At 41.4% G+C, this 19,506-nt stretch overlaps 1 protein-coding gene and 1 non-coding gene across 16 annotated transcripts in view; both read right to left on the bottom strand.

The window, feature by feature from the left end:
- Positions 1 to 19,506, bottom strand: part of HDAC7 (histone deacetylase 7) — a 322,508-nt gene that overhangs the window by 113,507 nt on the left and 189,495 nt on the right. The window lies entirely within an intron of this gene.
- Positions 7,956 to 8,058, bottom strand: LOC139163321 (U6 spliceosomal RNA). Its single transcript, XR_011558471.1, has one exon. It is a non-coding gene; the product is annotated as a U6 spliceosomal RNA (small nuclear RNA).

Here is a 19,506-nt window from a genome sequence, read left to right on the forward strand (position 1 = left end):
CTTACTTACTTACTTACTTACTTACTTACTTACTTACTTACTTACTCACTCACTCACTCACTCACTCACTCACTCACTCACTCACTCACTCACGTACTGTACTTACTTACTTACTTACTTACTTATTTGGATTTCTATGCCATCCTTCTCCATAGACTCAGGGCTATGATAAATTGATATTTTGTGATTGGCTGTTCTCACAGTACAGTAATAGACATTTTATGAGAATACTGATAAAATGTCTTAAAAATGTCAAATGGTGGTGTGTGTGTGTGTGTGTGTGTGGGATCTCTCCTGATTAAACCAGAAGCACTGAGAAGAAACCACAGTGTTGATGCTGAGATCAAGCACAGAGGGAAAGACTATCTGTCCTTCCATTATTCAGTCTGAATGATTGGTTAAGTTTCATGTGATGTCACAATGTCTTTAGTTTCCCTCTAAGTTCAAAAGGTCATGCTTACTCTCTGTAAGCCGCTTAGAGAGGGCTGTAAAGCACTGTGAAGCGGTATATAAGTCTAAATGCTATTGCATTTACAGCTTGCACACATTAGAGTTTTGGCACTCAGTGGCAAAAAGGTTAGCCATCACTGCCCTACGATTTGCTATTCAGAGGCATACTGCTTGTGAAGATTTAGCACTGATTAATAACTTAGAAAAAGTGATGGGCTACCAAAATTTTTACTACCATACTGTGGGCGTGGCTCATGCATTTTGTTTCAATATCTTTCAGTGCAAATTGGGTGCTCTGGGGTGGAGCTCCAAATTTTGCTACCGGAACTGTGTTCCTGACCGTTCTCATAGGAGCCCATCACTGCTTAAAAAGGAATAAATTACTGTTAAGGAGCTAAAGGTTTCACCTGACCTAGTACATTGGAGGCTGGACGTCAAAAAGTAATTGGGACCAGAATGAAGGTATTTTACATTTCATTGAATTTATTATAACTACTATGTATAATCACACATATATGTTATCATATATGTGTGATTAGGGCAGACTAGATGGACCATGAGGTCTTTTTCTGCCGTCAGTCTTCTATGTTTGTATCATTCTCCCCTTTCTGTTGCAGTAAAGATCACAATTCAGGTGGCAGTAAATGTCGCTGAGGCACCAGTTGACAGGGTGAGGTGGGGAGAAGGTCAACTTTGTGTGCAAAATCCTGGTTCAAAGGCAAGCAGACAGCAGACAGAAGCAGGATAGATACTTCCAGACGAATCTTTTCTTGCATAATTACTCTGAACCTTTGGTGTGGGAGAGAGGAAAGGCTGTTGGTTCCATGTGTCTCCTCATATTCCTAATCTTACCAGACGATTGTTTCTGGCTGTGCAAAACAGAGAAGCAAACAAAATACTGCTCCTCATTGCAATCCATGGACAGTGGAGGGAAGCACCAGCTTCTCCTTTTGAAAAGCCGAAAGGGCGAAAGACCAGTTTTGGCAGACTAAAGAAACAGAATGACATTTTCCCAAAGCAAGCTGTTTACTGCCGTCAAGTCTTGCAACCTTTGCCTGGATGGGAATGCAACCTGCGCGCCCATTGTAAAAAGTATCTTCTAGTGCAGTGATGGTGAACCTTTTTTGCCAAAAGGTTGTGTGTGCATGTGCTAGCATGCATGAATGTTTGTTTGTTTGTTTATTTATTTGGATTCGTATGCCATCCTTCTCTGAGGACTCGGGGCGGCTCACAACATATACAAAGATATAATAGCATAGTAATCCAATTAATATCCATAAAAATAATCTTAAAAATAATCTTTAAAAATTCTAACTTTAAAAACTTTCATTAGCATTCATTCAATAAAATCGTACTAAAAACATTCATTGGTCAGGGGGATGATCTAGTAACCCCAGGCCTGGCGACAAAGATGAGTTTTTAAACTCTTTCAATAGGCAAGGAGGGTGGGGCAGTACGTATCTCCAGGGGGAGCTGTTTCCAGAGGGCCGGGCCCCCCACAGAGAAGGCTCTTCCTCTAGGTCCCACCAGCTGACATTGTTTGGCCGACGGGACCCTAAGGAGACCAACTCTGTGGGACCTCACTGGTCATTGGGATTCGTGTGGCAGAAGGTGGTCTTGGAGGTAGTCTGGTCCTATGCCATGTACGGCTTTATAACCAACACTTTGAATTGTGTCTGGAAATAGATTGGTAGCTAATGCTGTTCCCACACCCATTCCCTTCCCTCCATGAAGGTGCACCTCCCCACGGCTGCCCCTGCGCACAATCCCCCCCCCCCACATCCTTGCATATGCGCACAGGCCTCACTGAAGCCTGAGATGGTGAAAAAACAGCCAAACGAGGAAACCGGAAGTTCAGAAAAACAAACTTCTGATTTGCCCGTTGAGCTGGTTTTCACACTCTGGGTCTTCAGGAAGCTTCCTTGAACCCTCTGGAGTGCAAAAAATACAGCCAATGGGCAAAACAGAAATCTGGTTTTCTTAACTTCCGGTTTGCCCGTTGGGTAGTTTTTTGCAATCCAGGAGGGCAAAACAGCCTTCCTCAAGGCTGAAAATCAGCTGGCCTGTGCACACATGTGCGCTGGAACTGACATAGGACAACATCTTGCGCGCCCTCCGATACAGCTCTGCGTGCCACCTGTGGCATGCGTGCCATAGGTTCGCCATCACAGTTCTAGTGCACACCCACATGGTCCTTAAAGGAAGCCTGGTTGCAGGCGCATAGGGGCACAAGACACTTCAATACCTGGCCGCACTGTCTGGCAAACAGAGCAAGGGAGGATGCTCCTGTTGCTGCTGGCCTGGCCTGGCCTGGATGCGCTCTTGTTGCCATCTCCTGCAGAGAACAGCCTTGGGAGGGAAGGCAGCAGACATCAGCTCTTCTCTCCCCCCCCCCCCACCCGCAGGATGTGCCAGGTTCCGACTGCAGGCGGATTTCATCAGTGCAGGGAGGATGCAATATCGGTGCCAAGGGAAGCAGGAACAAAGATCAAACAGGAATGAATTATCTAGGTCCAATTAACTCTCATTTGCATAAGCAGAGAAGGATCTCCCAAACTGGTTGAGCTGGAAACACAATTCAAAGCCCAGCTGAAGGGAATGAGGCAGCCCGTTCTACTGCAGCTCAATACCATTGCAAGAACTACGACGGCAAATGTTTCCTTAAGTGCATGCCGTTGCTGTCATTATCAATAGGTATTAAATTTATATTTATTTATTTGCCGCATTTATTACTTTATAAATAACTCAAAACAGCCAACGTACCTCACATTGCCTTCCTATTCCTATTATACCCAAAACACCAACCCTATCAAGTGAGCGAGAAGGAACGGGTCCAAAGACGGGCTACAAAAATGGTGGAAGGTCTTAAGCATAAAACGTGTCAGGAAAGACTTAATGAACTCCATCTGCATAGTCTGGAGCAGTGCTTCCCAACCTTGGCAACTTGAAAATATCTGGACTTCAACTCCCAGAATTCCCCAGCCAGCGAATGCTGGCTGGGGATTTCTGGGAGTTGAAGTCCAGATATCTTCAAGTTGTCAAGGTTGGGAAACACTGATCTGGAGGACAGAAGGGAAGGGGGGGGCATGATCGAAACATTTAAATATCTTAGAGGGATAAATAAGGTTCAGGAGGGAAGTGTTTTTAATAGGAAACAAGGGAGCACAATCTGAAGTTAGATCAGAAGCAACGTGAGAAATTATTATTTTACAGAAAGAGGAGTAGATGCTTGGAACAAACTTCCAACAGACGTGGTTGGTAAATCCATAGTAACTGAATTTAAACCTGCCTGGGATAAACATATATCCACCCTAAGATAAAATACAGGACATAGCATAAGGGCAGACTAGACGGACCATGAGGTCTTTTTCTGCTATCAATCTTCTATGTTTCTATGATTGGCCCAAAGTCACCCAATTGGCTTTGGTGCCTAAGGAGAGACCAGAATTCACAGTCTCTTGGCTTCTACACCAGCGTCTTAACCACTACACCGCACCAGCTCTGTAAATTTATATTTATTTATATTTGAAGGTATATGCCACCCGTCTCCTGACTCTGGGTAATTATTGCACGATAAGAAAGAGACCTCTGTCATTCCCTTATGGGCTTGGATGACCCTAATGACCTCCCACGCCAGAGGGGAAAGACATCACCATAGAGTAGGTGGACGGAGCTTTCCTATGGTTCATCATATAATCACATCATGCTGTTTACCCAATAGTCCAAAACTCAGCTAGGATTGGGCCACAATCTCACCCACTATAAAATCAAATCCAGGCATCAAGCCTACTGCTTATTAAGAACTGATTTTAAAAACAGTGGGCAGTAAATTAAAATGCCATCTTGTGCGCATGAAAACAACCTACTGACAGGAGATCAAGCAGATAAAAAGCCAGGAAAAAAAACATCAACAAGTACAGGCATGGATTGATTTTGATTTCCCAAAACAGCATCAGTTTATCTGATTTCCCCAAACAGCGTCTAACAATGATATATAAAACATCGAGAATTTTTAAAAGACTATCAGAACGCTGACTGGAACTGTGTGTAGACCATTAAAAAAAAAAGTCTCAGGGTAGGAAGTTCCAGAAATGGAAGGTTATTCCTTGAGAGAGATTGTGGGACACCTCCAACAATTGGGAAGGGGGAAGTTAGTTGGGATACTGTTTGATAAGACGCTTTCAAATATAGCTTAAGGCAGGGGTCGGCAGTCTTAAACACTAAAAGAGCCACAAAGGACCTAATTGGAAGCCCCCCCCATTAAATTCGGACCAGTTAGGTCCCACAGAGTGGGCCTTCTCTGGGTCCCGTCGACGAAACAATGTCGTCTGGCGGGACCCAGGGGAAGGGCCTTCTCTGTGGCGGCCCCGACCCTCTGGAATCAATGGAGATTAGGACTGCCCCCCCCATCTTTCACAAACTCCTTAAAAGCCACCTCTGCTGTCAAGTATGGGGAAATTGATTCCCCCGGGCCGTTCCCGTTTCATGTATGGTTTTTGTCTGGGATGTATGACTGTTTTTATATTAAGGGTTTTAAATTGCTTTTTAAGTATTGGATTTGTACTGTGTTTTTTGTTGTGAGCTGCTCCGAATCTCCGGAGAGGGGCGGCATACAAATGTAATAAATAAATAAATTCTTGAGCCGACGCAAAGTCCGTTTCCCCCACCTAGTCTCCTCCTAGTGTGGCATCCTTTTTCTTCTCTCTCTCCTAACTGAAAGCTCTATCAATTGTGGAGCAGACCAGAGACAGGGAGCCACAGAAGAGGGATTAAAGAGCCACATGCGGCTCCAGGGCCGTAGGTTGCTGACCTAGGCTTAGGATGTTCACACACATGCATTATGTATGGTAGTTTCTTTGATGTGATGCAATATGTGAACCCTCAGTCAGATGTGACCATACATAGAACCAAACCAAGGTTTACCATGATGTGCCAGCATGATTCTATAGGATTCCTAATCCATCTCTTAATCCCTGAAGGCTTAGCCACAATTTCTCGTACGCAATGTTCTCATCATTCTTTCTTTTGGCAACAACCCCAATACCTTTAAAGCAGCTTGTTCTAGAAAACATCAGAAAATGATCATGCTAATTTTCCATCCTGGGAAACAACCCCACCTTCTAATATTTCCAGATCAAGTTTCTGTTATGAAGATAGGAAGCACAAAGTGGTTGAGCGTAGGAATAAAAAAAGTTGAAGAGAAACAATGGCTGAAATAATTAGTAAAGTCTCCAAAAACATAGTGAATTGTCATGAGAGGGGTGGGGAAATAACACATTTTCTTTCCAACTTTGGGTCCTTGAAAGGTGTGCAATTCCTAGAACATGGAAACATAGAAGATTGACGGCAGAAAAAGACCTCATGGTCCATCTAGTCTGTCCTTATACTATTTCCTGTATTTTATCTTAGGATGGATATATGTTTATCCCAGGCATGTTTAAATTCAGTTACTGTGGATTTAGCAACCACCTCTGCTGGAAATATGTTCCAAGCATCTACTACTCTTTCAGTAAAATAATATTTTCTCACGTTGCTTCTGATCTTTTCCCCAACTAACCTCAGATTGTGCCCCTTTGTTCTTGTGTTCACTTTCCTGTTAAAAACACTTCCCTCCTGGACTTTATTTAACCCTTTAACATATTTAAATGTTTTGATCTTGTCCCCCCTTTCCCTTCTGTCCTCCAGACTGTATAGATTGAGTTCATGAAGTCTTTCCTGATAAGTTTTATGCGTGAGACCTTCCACCATTCTTGTAGCCCGTCTTTGGACCCGTTCAATTTTATCAATATCTGTTTGTAGGTGAGGTCTCCAGAACGCCTGGCAAATGGTTAAATGGCCTCAACCTCCTGGGAATAGCAGGCTCCACAGATCTGGAAGTACCAGGCAGAAGACGACTATCAAGCCTACTACAAGCAGATAGACCAACTGCTTTCAATCACACCCAAAGTTGGCTTGTCCCAACAATCCCAGCAGAACAGGCAAGGTAAGGCAGAAACCTTCCCAAGCCAGAAATGTATTAAAGATCTGCTACTGAAGAGCAAGTGGACTTTGACACAGCTGGAAGGAGGCGGCAGGGAGTGGTGAGGAAGGGGGAAAAGAATAAGGTGCTTTGGATTGCCCCTGCTTTTGTTCCTGTGTTATTTAATGCCATCTGATCTGCTGAAATGAGCAGGTTGTAATGGATAATCCTGCCCCCACCCCTTCCTTTCTTTGTAGAGGAAATGTTGAGAAAGAATTAGTTCTTTCTCCTTAAGTGGTCAGGACTGTAACTTAGAGATCTCTAGTACTCTTAAAGCCCTATTACGATGGCCCTTACAACCGGTGTAATTACTCAACAAATCCAACAACACAGGGGCAGTCATAGCTTTAAGACATGCCTGAAATCCCTTACTTGATCCTGACTGATCTGGCTTCAGGTCCTTATGGATATTTCAGGTGCCTTGGTTATCCTGAAGAATGGGGGAGACTGGGAGAGAGGCAAGAGAATGGAAATTTTTTCCCTTCCCCCTAGGATTATAGAATTTATACATGGTATGCTTGTTTGTATGGTTGGTCTCTTAAATTGGGGTTTTTAAGATTATTTTTTAATATTAGATTTGTTACATTGTCTTTTTATTGTTGTTAGCCGCCCCGAGTCTTTGGAGATGGGCGGCATACAAATCTAATGAATGAATGAATGAATGAATGAATGAATGAATGAATGAATGAATGAATGAATAAATAAATAAATAAAATCTCATTTGATTCTCCTGGATGACATGGCTACTGGTAGTGTTACTAAGCATATACTGGTCACTACCACCATCACCACCACCACCTTTCTTCTTTCAACTATGATGATACCAAAGGAATTGCAGTGTTGCCAGTGAGGAATTACCCTAATGGGCATATGACTTCCCTTTTGGTTTCTTTATATCAATATCATCATCAGGCCAGGTCACAGAAATAATCCAGGAGTTTTGAGAAGTATAGTAGCTTGCACTTTCATGCTAATAGCTATTAGTACCAACGACTACTATTATTAATTGGATTTCTATGCCACCTCTCTCCGAGGACTCGCTACCAGTATTGTACTAGTAGCTTTTGAGTGAAGTGTAGTATCTTGCCTAGTATTCACATCAAAAGTTAGCAAAACAATAACTTCCTCCACCCCTGCACACCGCCCTTCCTAGCCACTAGACCCCAGCCTCTGGCCAGTGAATGTGTAAGATGTTTGCAGTGTGTATGTGAATGAATGATTCTTAAACGTTTAGCTTTTTAAAAAAGAATATTTTAAACTAATTATTTATGCTAATTGAATTTAGAAGCGCTTTATATATTGCCTTTTTATTGATATGTTGTGAGCTGCCCCGAGTTCAGGGAGAGAGGCGGTATATACGTCCAGTTAATCAATCAATTAATACATAAATAAACAAATAAATTTTATTATTGATTTATTTCATTTCTGTAGCTGCCTATCTCAATAACTCTAGGTGGTGTACATCAGAAAAAACATAAAACAATGCAAAAAGATGGAACAGGAATTTGTATGTCATCCTTGTGCAGGGACCATGCCAATCTTCTTTACATTGATGAATTTTAAATATTGTTAAAATAAGTATATTTTAAATTTTTTTAAAACTTGTTAAATACATAGTATGTGGGTTGCTGAAGAGAGCACCCATTCATGCAGTTGATCCTTTTGGTGGTGTCAAGTCATTGACCCACGATGGCAGTCGGAAGCCATTTTAATTGGGATCTTTGGCCTGCCACGCTTTATACTATTCTATTATGCATTTTCTACTATGGGAAAATGGGAGGGGGGGGGTTGTATGAGGTTGTTAGCATGTAGCCATAACAAATTATTTTTTAGAAAGCCAAGGTCATTCTTTGTCTCTGCACCTCTGCACCTGCACGGAAGGAGATGGGCGGACTCTACTAACATGACAAATGAAGATTGGACAATGTGATGGATTTGTGGGTATGAGAGCAAGGACTTGAACTTTCAACTATGTAGTGAAATTCGGAGGACTTCAGATTCAGGTTTCACCCAGATGTACCAACATTGCTTGGATAATAAACTGGGACTTTGAGGAATACTTTGACTCAGACTCTGATTTAATTTTGGGTGCTATTTGGAACCCTGACAAAATTAGCTCGCTGTCTGAGCTTGAGGTCAAGGGCTGAGAATGACTGGCCCAAAATCACCTAGCCAGTTTTTATGCCCTAAGGCAGGTCTAGACCTAAGTTTCTACCTGCGGTGCCTTAACCATTACAGTAGATTAAACTGGCTTCTCTGCAGAGCAATATTTTCCTGAACCATAAAAATAAAAAATGTCTGAGGTCTTCTGCAAGGTCATTTTGTGAATTGATTTTGGAGGGGAGGGGCAGGCATGAGAAAAATCTATCGAAGTACTGTATTGTATGAGATGTCACCTGAAGCTGATTTCTGTGTTACATAATAGCTCTACTTAGGAGCTGGGCAATCCTTTTTTTGGAAAATGAGTATTGAATGTAGGTGTGGAGAACTAGGGATAAGAAGCAGGGAGAGAAAGAGAAAGGGAGGGAAGGAGATTAACTGACTATATATTTATAAACTGGCAATTCATAGTAATAAACATGGTAATAAACAGTGGTGTGGCCATTATCTTACATGAAACTTTAAGTTGGACCATTGGTGTATAATGTTCAAGGTCGGGCTTACTTAGGAAAGTATCTAAAAACGTCATTGAGTGAATAATGTTGTAATTTTCTGTGTGTGTGTTTGTTGATCAGCATGAATCAATCCACCTTTAAATGAAAGTTAAGGCTTGTAAATCTACCATGCTGTCCCAATGCAGGTTCGTAGATAGAGGTTACTTGATTTCCTAGCTAGGGATGAGGAAGATGGTGTCAAAATCACTCAGCCATGCTTCCGTGGGTGGATTACAATTGGTCTTTGCTCCTATTGCAGCACCTTAATCACTAATTCACATTCTCACTGGCTGTCTCTTTCCAATACACACATATCAACAATATGCCAATAACTATCACTGCAGACATATATCACCTGACAATAATACCAGACAGCAAATAATACCAGAAATAGCTCCAAATCTGCTATATTTATTTTAACCATAAGAGCTCTAAAAATGCCTTGCATACCAGAGGCACATTCTCGCCAAGAAAATAAACTTATCTACTTCATTAGGGCTGTTGAAAAAGACCCTATTCTAAATCCAACTTTGACTGAAATAAAGAATAGTTAATACGGTTTTACAGTGAAGAATTATATATCTATTTTTTAAAATTTGTATCTTTTCACCCTTCAATTGGCTTTGTTTTTTTCTACTTTTTCAAATCCCTCCAAAAATCCGCATTTAAATACATATTTTTGGATCTATGTACTTTTGCCCAAACTCTTTTTAAAAAAAAACTACGGCAAACTGAAAATAGATTCTACAGTATTAGCAGACTTTTAAATCTTTTAACACTTACAATATGTATTAATAACAATTTAGCAAAAAAAAAAAAAGAAGTTCTCTGGTGTAATTTGCCAACAAAATACCATGTGAAAGGATATGTGAATTTATTTCTGATATTAATCACAGAGTTATGGTCCGAGTATGTTTTCTACTTCCTCTTGATTCAAAGCAATAGCCATCTGTCAATGTCACTATTTGACTATGACCGAGTGAATCCTGAATATCTGATCATAAAACGAAGCAGGAATTCCATTCATGCCTGAGCTAAAAGGAGGAGTAACTTTTACATTACCCTACAAGATCTAGATACAAAACATCTGGAAACTAATTCAAAATGTACTGACCTTTTTATAGAAACGGCTGGCCAGACAGATTTAGACTTCTCCAGCCTAGCTCCTCAAGATGTGATGGACAAACTGCATAATTCCTCTGGCAATATAGCCAAGCCATCCTGCCTGGGAATTCTGGGAACTACAGTTGCATCACATCTGGAGAACATCGGGTTAGGAATAAGCTGGGCTACCTCTTTCCCTGTTTTAAGATGAAAGCAAACCATTTTTTATCTTGTCTCGCATTTGTGTTGCGAGGCAAGGTTAACATTTTAATTAGCCCTGCCTCCTGCCGAGTACTGCCGTTCTGAGCCTGTTCTTAATATATTTTCAGATTAAATAAATTAAAACCATACTGATGTTTTATTGGGGGGGGGGGGGTTGTGCGTAGGACATTTTTCTCTGTTACATTGTTTCTATCTGCCCTGGGGATACTTTTGTGCCCTGTGCCCAAATATAAATTTTAAAGAAAGCAGATAAATGACTAATAAACAACAGAGAGGAAAACCAGAGGAAAATAGATCCAGCAGGATTTGCTGCTTAATAAAGTTTACCAGCCATTCCTTTTTTGTAATTGAATCCTAGATCATAGGCGGAAACCCACCACAGCACAAACCAAGGATCACTCTGGCAAAAATGAAGCTCAAAATGTGTACCTTTTAAGACTTGAGTTTGGGAAATGACAGATCACTGGGTAAGGGTGCATTAGAAACACACGCTAAGCCAAATTTGGCCCACAGTGGCTTTTGAAAGTGATTAATTCCTTTTTTTTATAAGGAGGAAGATCAACTGGATATCTCTTCCACTCCCATTCCCGCAGACTATATTGGGAGTTGTGAAGTGAGTCCTAACACTTCTCACACACTTTTTTATGTTGACCTCTATTCAGTTGCAAGAGTCCCTGAGCATGATGGCTCAGTAGTTTAAAAATGCTGGAGATTATCTTTGCTCCAGCAGTTCGAGTCCTATTCCCATCAATTGACTCAGCTTCTGCCAACTTAGCAGTTCAAAAGCATGCTACATGCAAGTAAATAAATAGGTACCACTTTGATGGGCAAATAATAACCTTTAGTGTGGTAGTGTGAATCCAAGACTATAGTCTCCGGGCTAATGGAGAAACATCTTTCAGCTGTGGCGAGGGGGGCGTTCGCCCAGGTTCGCCTTGTGCACCAGTTGCGACTCTTCTTGGACCGGGAGTCACTGCTCACAGTCACTCATGCCCTCATCACCTCGAAGCTCGACTACTGTAATGCTCTCTACATGGGGCTATCTTTGAAAAATGTTCGGAAACTTCAGATCGTGCAGAATGCAGCTGCGAGAACAATCATGGGCTTCCCTAAATATGCCCATGTTACACCAACACTCCGCAGTCTGCACTGGTTGCCGATCAGTTTCCGGTCACAATTCAAAGTGTTGGTTATGGCCTATAAAGCCCTTCATGGCACCGGACCTGATTATCTCAGGGACCGCCTTCTGCTGCACGAATCCCAGCGACCAGTTAGGTCCCACAGAGTGGATCTTCTCCGGGTCCCGTCAACTAAACAATGTCACTTGCCGGGACCCAGGGGAAGAGCCTTCTTGTGGGCGGCCCCGGCCCTCTGGAACCAACTCCCCCCAGAGATTAGAATTGCCCCCACCCTCCTTGCCTTTCTTAAGCTTCTTAAAACCCACCTCTGCCGTCAGGCATGGTGGAATTGAGATCCTCTTTCCCTCTAGGCCTTTACAATTCTATGCATGGTATGTATGTATGTATATATGTATGTTTGGTTTTTATATTAATGGGTTTTTAATCGTTTTTAACATCAGATTACTATTGTACACTGTTTTATTTTTGCTGTTAGCCGCCCCGAGTCTCCGGAGAGGGGCGGCATACAAATCCAGTAAGTAAGTAAGTAAGTAAGTAAGTGAGTGAGTGAGTGAGTGAGTGAGTGAGTGAGTGAGTGAGTGAGTGAGTGAGTGAGTGAGTGAATAAATAAATAAATAAATAAATAAATAAATAAATAAATAAATAAATAAATGCTAAATAAAATAGAAAAGTGGACCACAAACAGGGGCAATTAGCCTTCCTGGGAATGACTCCCAAGGCCATAAAGGAAGATGTTGTGCTGTAAAGCTGCATTTTATTTCTTTTATTTGTCAAGCATGTATAAGATAATGGATATAAGTATAAACATGTTTATGAATACATGAAATAGATACAAATAAGGGGGACATTTAGGACAGGCACGGTAAACAGTGGTGTACTTATGCACCATTAAATGTATCCCTAAACCTATAGACAAACATTTCTACCTGCATCAGTAGGCATAATACCTAGAGCCTTTGACCATCACCCACCTTTTAAAAAACAATAATAATGCAATGAAATATAGCACAGATCACGAAACATTTTTGACCGAGTTGTTTATAACCTTGAGCCAATGGTTGTGCATGGGGTGAAATGAAAGATGCTTTAATTTTTATTTAAAAGTATAGGATAGGCAACCTGAAGGCCATTGGCCCCACTGTCATTCTAAGAGAACAAATGACGGAAGCCTAAAAACACTCCCTCCCAACTTCATCCCAGGAAATAATCAGAAGGGTTAGCAATTAATCTGATTGAAATTGTGAAAGAAAGACCCGGAAGTGATGGAAACAACTTCTCAAGTGAACCTTCTGTTTACAGTTTTATGCTAAGACTGACATACTTCCCAAATTCTTAACGCTCCAGAAGGATACAGTATTCCCTTGACTGCCCGCAAAAGTCAAATTTCTGCAAAGTAGAGATGCGGAAGTAATTACACTATTTTTGGCTATGAACAGTATCGTAGGAAATTCCCTAATACTGTACTTTAAACCCCTAAATTACAATTTCCCATTCCCTTAACAACCTTTAGATTATTGCTTACCATTATTTCTGGTACTCACCATTGAAGAAGATACTTAATGATCCTGATATTTATTAACATAATTATTTATTAATAATAATAATTTGTTAATTGTTAACTGGATTCACTCTATAATATGTAAACAGATATTTTGCTCTGGAGTTAAAATGGTATACACAAGAAACACCCCAGATTTGATGTGGTGGGGTGTGAATCCTTGTCTGGTGGTGGGCACTATTCACAGAGCACTTGTTTTATGTTATGTGTGTGTTCATATTTTTAAAAAATCAATAAAAATATTTGTAAGAAAACAATAATTTGGCGATGACGTATGACGTCATGGGTGGAAAAAAATGTGTTGTAGAAAACCCCCCGCAAAGTATTTTTTAATTATTTTTTTTAAAAAACCGTGGCATAGACTTTTCGCGACGTTCGGATCCGCGAAAGTTGAGGGAACACTGTACTCTGGTTCTATGTAGCAGCACATAGCTTAGTGCAAATCTGCCCCTCCTTATCTGAGCCTTGTGCTTTTGAGGTCCACAATTACAGGCAAGTCAGCGTAGTAAAGGATGGAAAGAGCAGGTGTAGGCCTCTCCCCCTTCTCTCAACTAAAGAGATCCCTATCATTCTTTCTAAGCTACGGGCTACCTCCCTTCACCCCCCACCCTGCAGCCACCTCATGGAGGGATTTCTCTTGTGGTCTGCTTCTTCTCTTCTGTTCTGAACATTTTCAGCTTCAAAACACAAAAGCACGTCCTTCTTCAGATGCTACTCCCAGGCCTCTGCTGCGTTTTTGGTTAGTTGGCACCAGTCTTCAAGGGGCAGCTGTGATGGGTGTATGTAGCCATGCTTCTCCAAAGGGTAACCTGAGCCTCGTTCCAAGAAATCACGAGTTTGGGAACCGGTTACCGAGACAGCTGTTACCCCGTTTGGTCCCAGAGAATAGGAAATACCAAACAGGGAAGGCAATCTCTCCCGTTGGTGGAGGGGATTAGTTCAGTGACACTTATTTTGAGGGGTTTAGCCCACCCTGCCACTGGAGGTTGAGGATAAGGGCCAACATTTAATTAAATCAATAGTCAAAACATAACTTAAAACCAACAACTAACCACCAAAATAACATCCAGATAGATTGTAACCACAAGCGTGCTTGTGCTCTCTCTCTCTCTTTCTCTCTCTCTCTTTCTCTCTCTCTCTTACACACACACACACCAAATAAAAACTTTCCTTTTGCTTGAAGTTTTATCTGAGAATTCCAAACAAACATGGGAGCAATTCCAAAGAACCCAAGGGCAGTAAGTACTCCTTGTAAGCCCTCACAGATAATAATTTAAGTTTCAGTGTGGAACAAGAAGGGAAAAGCCCAAATTCCAAGGACTTACTCTAAGATCTAATGATTTACCTAATACCAAGAAGTCACTTTCTATATTGGGGGGTGGGTGGGGGGAATGATAAAATAACTTGTACCGGCTGGATTGAGAAGGGGGTCACTTGGTGATTTCACGGATGCAATCTAGAAGTCCAATGCTTGCCACCTCTTCCCCTATTCGCTAAAGCAACTCTGCTTCCTTGTGTGGTTCAAAACAGTTCACACCTCTTGTCACACCTTTCTCCTTACAGATGTTCAAACAGAAAAATCGATAACAGCAGAGCACAGGTTGAGGTTCTGTTAATAGCTGCATCAAGAAATCTCTGCAGAAAACTTACTCAATGAGGTTGTTTGGAATGCTAAGAAAGTTCCCACCCAGATCAAAGTCAATCCAATAAAGTATACCTTTCAAAAAAAAAAACCTCATCATTTGCTGAAAGCTTCTGCGTGCAACATGAAAGCTTGGCCAACTGCAGGCCTTCTTTCTGATTATGAGTTTTGCTTGATCAAAGACAGTGAACAGGGGGAAGCTTTGAAATTATCTGGTCTTTTATTTGGCACCAGGTACTCATTAGCCCATCCTTGGTGATTTCTACACCTTATTGCCACATCTTTGACAACTTGGTGGTGGAAGCAAGTAACTTGATGGTGGAGCTATGACTCGAAAATGCCCTAAGTAGGGTGGGGAATGCAATCTCCTTTGCTTCCAGCTCTCATTGCTACATCTCCAACAATCACAGCCAAATACAGTGGTTTCTGCCAGGGACTTCTCTTGGCTTGCCAAGCTTCGACAATTTTATTTCATTTTTTTCCCGAACGAATCATCAAAGCAATGAGCTTGCACTTGTTCTTCTGCTCTCCATCTCTCTCTCACCCACACCTACTTTCCTAGGGCTGCAATCTTCTACTCAGCTTACTCCCAACTGTTTAAGTTAATGAATTTACGCTGGAGTTTGGCTTAAGCACTAAACTCTTCATTTTCACATAAAACGTATTGCTAAGATGTGGCAAACACTACAATGTCACCATGATTCATAATCTGGTAAAGTGACTGGCATTGGGAATGTGGAAGAGCAGATGTACAAAACACGCACAACTGATTTCCATCTGGGCAAGATAATGTTGCAAAGTTCCAGGGCAAAGACTTCTATTTATTGCATGATATGACAAAGCACGTTGTAAATACAATCTTACTCCAGAGAGATAACCATGTCAGCTTGTTGCAATAAAGGCCACGTATGACTATATTTAGAATTGGCGAAAGTCATTGCAGAGGGTAATTTAAACATTCTAGTTTCTAGTTCAGATTAGAATACTTACTCATTTTTGCTTTATCTGAAGGATAAACCATCAGACAGATTAATTCAATAGAGTGGGCCAGGAGCTGCTTCAAAATGTAGGAGTTCACCACAATTTTGCATTTGCTAAGAAGTGACGTATCATGTAACTAAAATTATTGCTCCACATGTATTTCATCATTCCGCTCTCTATTACATTAAAGGCCCCAATTTGGAGATCTACTCTAAGGGGGTTTCAGAGGCCCTACTACATATTTTTCAAAGGCAGCAGTCTGTACACTTTTAATACAAGGAATAGGGGCTTTCCCCCACCCCTCTTCAAGCACTTTTACTTGAAAGCACTTGGTTGGCTCACTGGGGAATTTTTTTTTTCTTCGCAGCTATAACACTGCGCCTGATGTTTAATTTAACTTGATGTTTACAACCTCGTTTTCTCCTCCATGGGTTTTAATTGTTTGCTTTCTATGATGATTGGGTGCTACTTTATGTTTTAATCATTCTATTGTTCTTTCAGTTGGGAAAATAGTTTCAGATGTCTTCAGAGAGAAAAGCAGTTAATACATTCATGCACCAAATCAAAACCAGACCTAAAAAAGTCTGGGAAATGTATGTATGTATGCATGCATGTATGTATGCATGCATGCATGTATGTATGTATGTATATATTGTGTGTGTGTGCGCGTGCACTTGTCTCTCTCTGTGTCTCTCTGTGTGTAATATATAGGCATGTGTGAATGTGTACCCTGTTTTCTCCAAAATAAGACATCCCCTGCTAATTATTATTATTATTATTATTATTATTATTATTATTATTATTATTATTATTATTAAGATTTGTATGCCACCCCTCTCCGAAGACTCGGAGCGGCTCACAACAACAAAACAGTACAAATCCAATGATTAAAAAACAATTTAAAACCCTTAGTATAAAAAACAATCATACATCTCAGACCAACCATATATGAAACAGAAACGGCCCAGGGGAATTACCTTCCCCATGCCTGAAGGCAGAGGTGGGTTTTAATGAGTTTGCAAGGTAAGGAGGGTGGGGGCAATCCTAATCTCCGGGGAGAGTTGATTCCAGAGGGTCGGGGCCACCACAGAGAAGGCTCTTCCCCTGGGTCCCGCCAGACGACATTGTTTCGTCGACAGGACCCAGAGAAGGCCGACTCTGTGGGACCTAACCGGTCGCTGGGATTCGTGCGGCAGAAGGCGGTCCCGGAGATATTCTGGTCTGATGCCATGAAGGGCTTTATAGGTCATAACCAACACTTTGAATTGTGACCGGAAACTGATCGGCAACCAATGCAGACTGCGGAGTGTTGGTGTGACATGGGCATACCAATGGGGCTTTTGAGTATATGGCAATAAAGCCAAGCGCTTATTTCAGGATTCAAAAAAATAATAAGACAGAGTCTTATTTTCGGGGAAACGCGATATGTGTACTAGCAAAATCGCTTGACTAAAATTTCCAATTAGTCAAGGTTGGCTGCAGAGATTGAAAAGGAGAAAAACTCTGCTGCTTTCCCACCAATTCAACAGAAACCCCACCACCATCATCACATACCTATACAAACACTCTTGTATGACAACACAATCAGAATTGGACAAGTAACGGAAGGACCCCAGGCTGCCTGCATGAATATGCACAGGAGCCCAGGCGGTGCAGTGATTAGGACGTAGTTGACCCAGCCTTGCATCCTTTGAGAGGTCAGGTGGTGCAGCGGGTAGAGTGCAGTACTGCAGGCCACTAAAGCTGACTGCTAGATCTGCAGGTCAGCAGTTCAAATCTCATCACTGGCTCAAGGTTGACTCAGCATTCCATCCTTCCGAGGTGGGTAAAATGAGGACCTGGATTGTGGGCGCAATAGACTGGCTCTGTTAAAAAGTGCTGTTGCCAACATGTTGTAAGCCGCCCTGAGTCTAAGGAAGAAGGGCAGCATAAAAAAATCGAATGAATAAATAAATAAAATAAATAATGACAACTCAGATTGTTGAGGGCAATAGGCCAACTCTGTAAACCGCTTAGTGAGGGCTGTGAAGCATATATTATATAGTAAGTCTAAGCGCTACTGCTATATTCACAGACTGACTTTTAGGATGACCCCGCCTCAATCTCCAGTAGACCATGCAAGGCTTTCTTGTCTGAAATGCCAGAAATCTGATGTGAATACGGGAGTCCTGACTTGGAGTAAGGCACATTCCTAGAGCAGAAGGCAGGAAAATGCTAAGCATCAGGACTTGGCAACACTACAGTTTCTCATTCTGCAGTGTGGAGAAGGAAAGCCCTTAGGGAATTCCCAGCTTGAGGTGGAGATGCTTAGTTCTTGGTTGGTGTGTAGTTTACTGCTCCTCAGTAGAATAACAAGAAAGGGCTTCTTGCACAATTCTTGAGGCTGTTCCTTCCACCTACCTTCTCTTTTCAAAGCAACAGGGCAATTCATTTTAGGGTTAGGCATGGAGCCTGGGACCTCACCAATCCTACCAGAAAAAAACCCAGCAGGCATACAATTGATGCACAATTTAGCCAGATGCCTGTCACGGTCAACGCAAACCAAACAAAACCCACCCCGCAGCATGCAAAAGTTCAATAGGTCAGATCTTTCCCTTTTCAAATCGGATTCGAAAGAATGCAAATTGTGCAGATAATGATAGGGGAAAAATGTACTTTGACGATGGCAAGGACCATCGTTAGGTTAAAAATCAAGATCATTTAAAATAGCAATGGAAAAAAGATAACGACAGCTAGTTCCTTGACTTATGGCCAGAAAGTCCCAGGTTTTCTGTTGTTAAGTGAGATATTTATTAAGGGAGTTTTGTCCCATTTTACGACCTTTCTTGTCACAGTTGTTAAGTAAATTGCTGCAGTTGGTAAAATGGTTGTTAAGTGAATCAGGCTTCCTCAATTGACTTTGCTGGTCAAAAGGTCACAAAAAGTGATCACATGACTTCAGGACATTGCGACCGCCAAGCATCTGAAGTCTGATGCCACAACGTCGGGTGAAAAACAGGATGCCACTATTTTTTCAATGCTGTTGTAACTTTGAATGGTCACTAAACGAACTGCTATAAATCAAGGACTACCTGTACAGTTCTGGATTTTTTTTTTTGGTTTCCTGCCTACCATATTCTCTAAGCTGTTAGTCTGTTGGGAGAAGCTATAGTCTTGTTGAGACTACAGCTTCCAGAATCTAGCCCAAATTATACTAGCCATGCCAGCTCTGGACTATCAGAAATATAATCTGGACAGGAAGCAAAAACTAGATTAGCATTTAAACATTTATGTAACAACTCCGAGCTTCACCTCAGACAGGTTCTGCATCCAGTCCAGAAAATATTATAATGCTGGCATCCAACTTACTTTTTCACTGTGTTTTGAGCAAGAGGTTTAATTAGGGACTGAAGAGATTTGTAAAATTGGTTGGTCTTACTTTTATTTTATTTTCATTTATTTATTTAATTTGACTTGTATGCCGCCCAATCCCGAAGAACTCAGGGCGGCTTACAACAGTATAAAATAACAAATAACAATAACAATAAAAAGAAGTCAAGGAAAAAATGAACTAATTTCTAACATTCTAATTAAAACTTAAAAACAGTTCAACAACACACCTACTAATCATTCATACCAATTCATATACATGGACAAGCTAGTGGTTAATTTAGGGGCCCCAGGCCTGCCAGCATAGCCAGGTCTTTGTGGCCTAGTTTTAGAACAGTGATGGTGAACCTATGGCACGGGTGCCACAG

This window comes from Erythrolamprus reginae, chromosome 2, assembly GCF_031021105.1.
Source record: "Erythrolamprus reginae isolate rEryReg1 chromosome 2, rEryReg1.hap1, whole genome shotgun sequence".
Taxonomy (NCBI): Eukaryota; Metazoa; Chordata; class Lepidosauria; order Squamata; family Dipsadidae; genus Erythrolamprus; species Erythrolamprus reginae.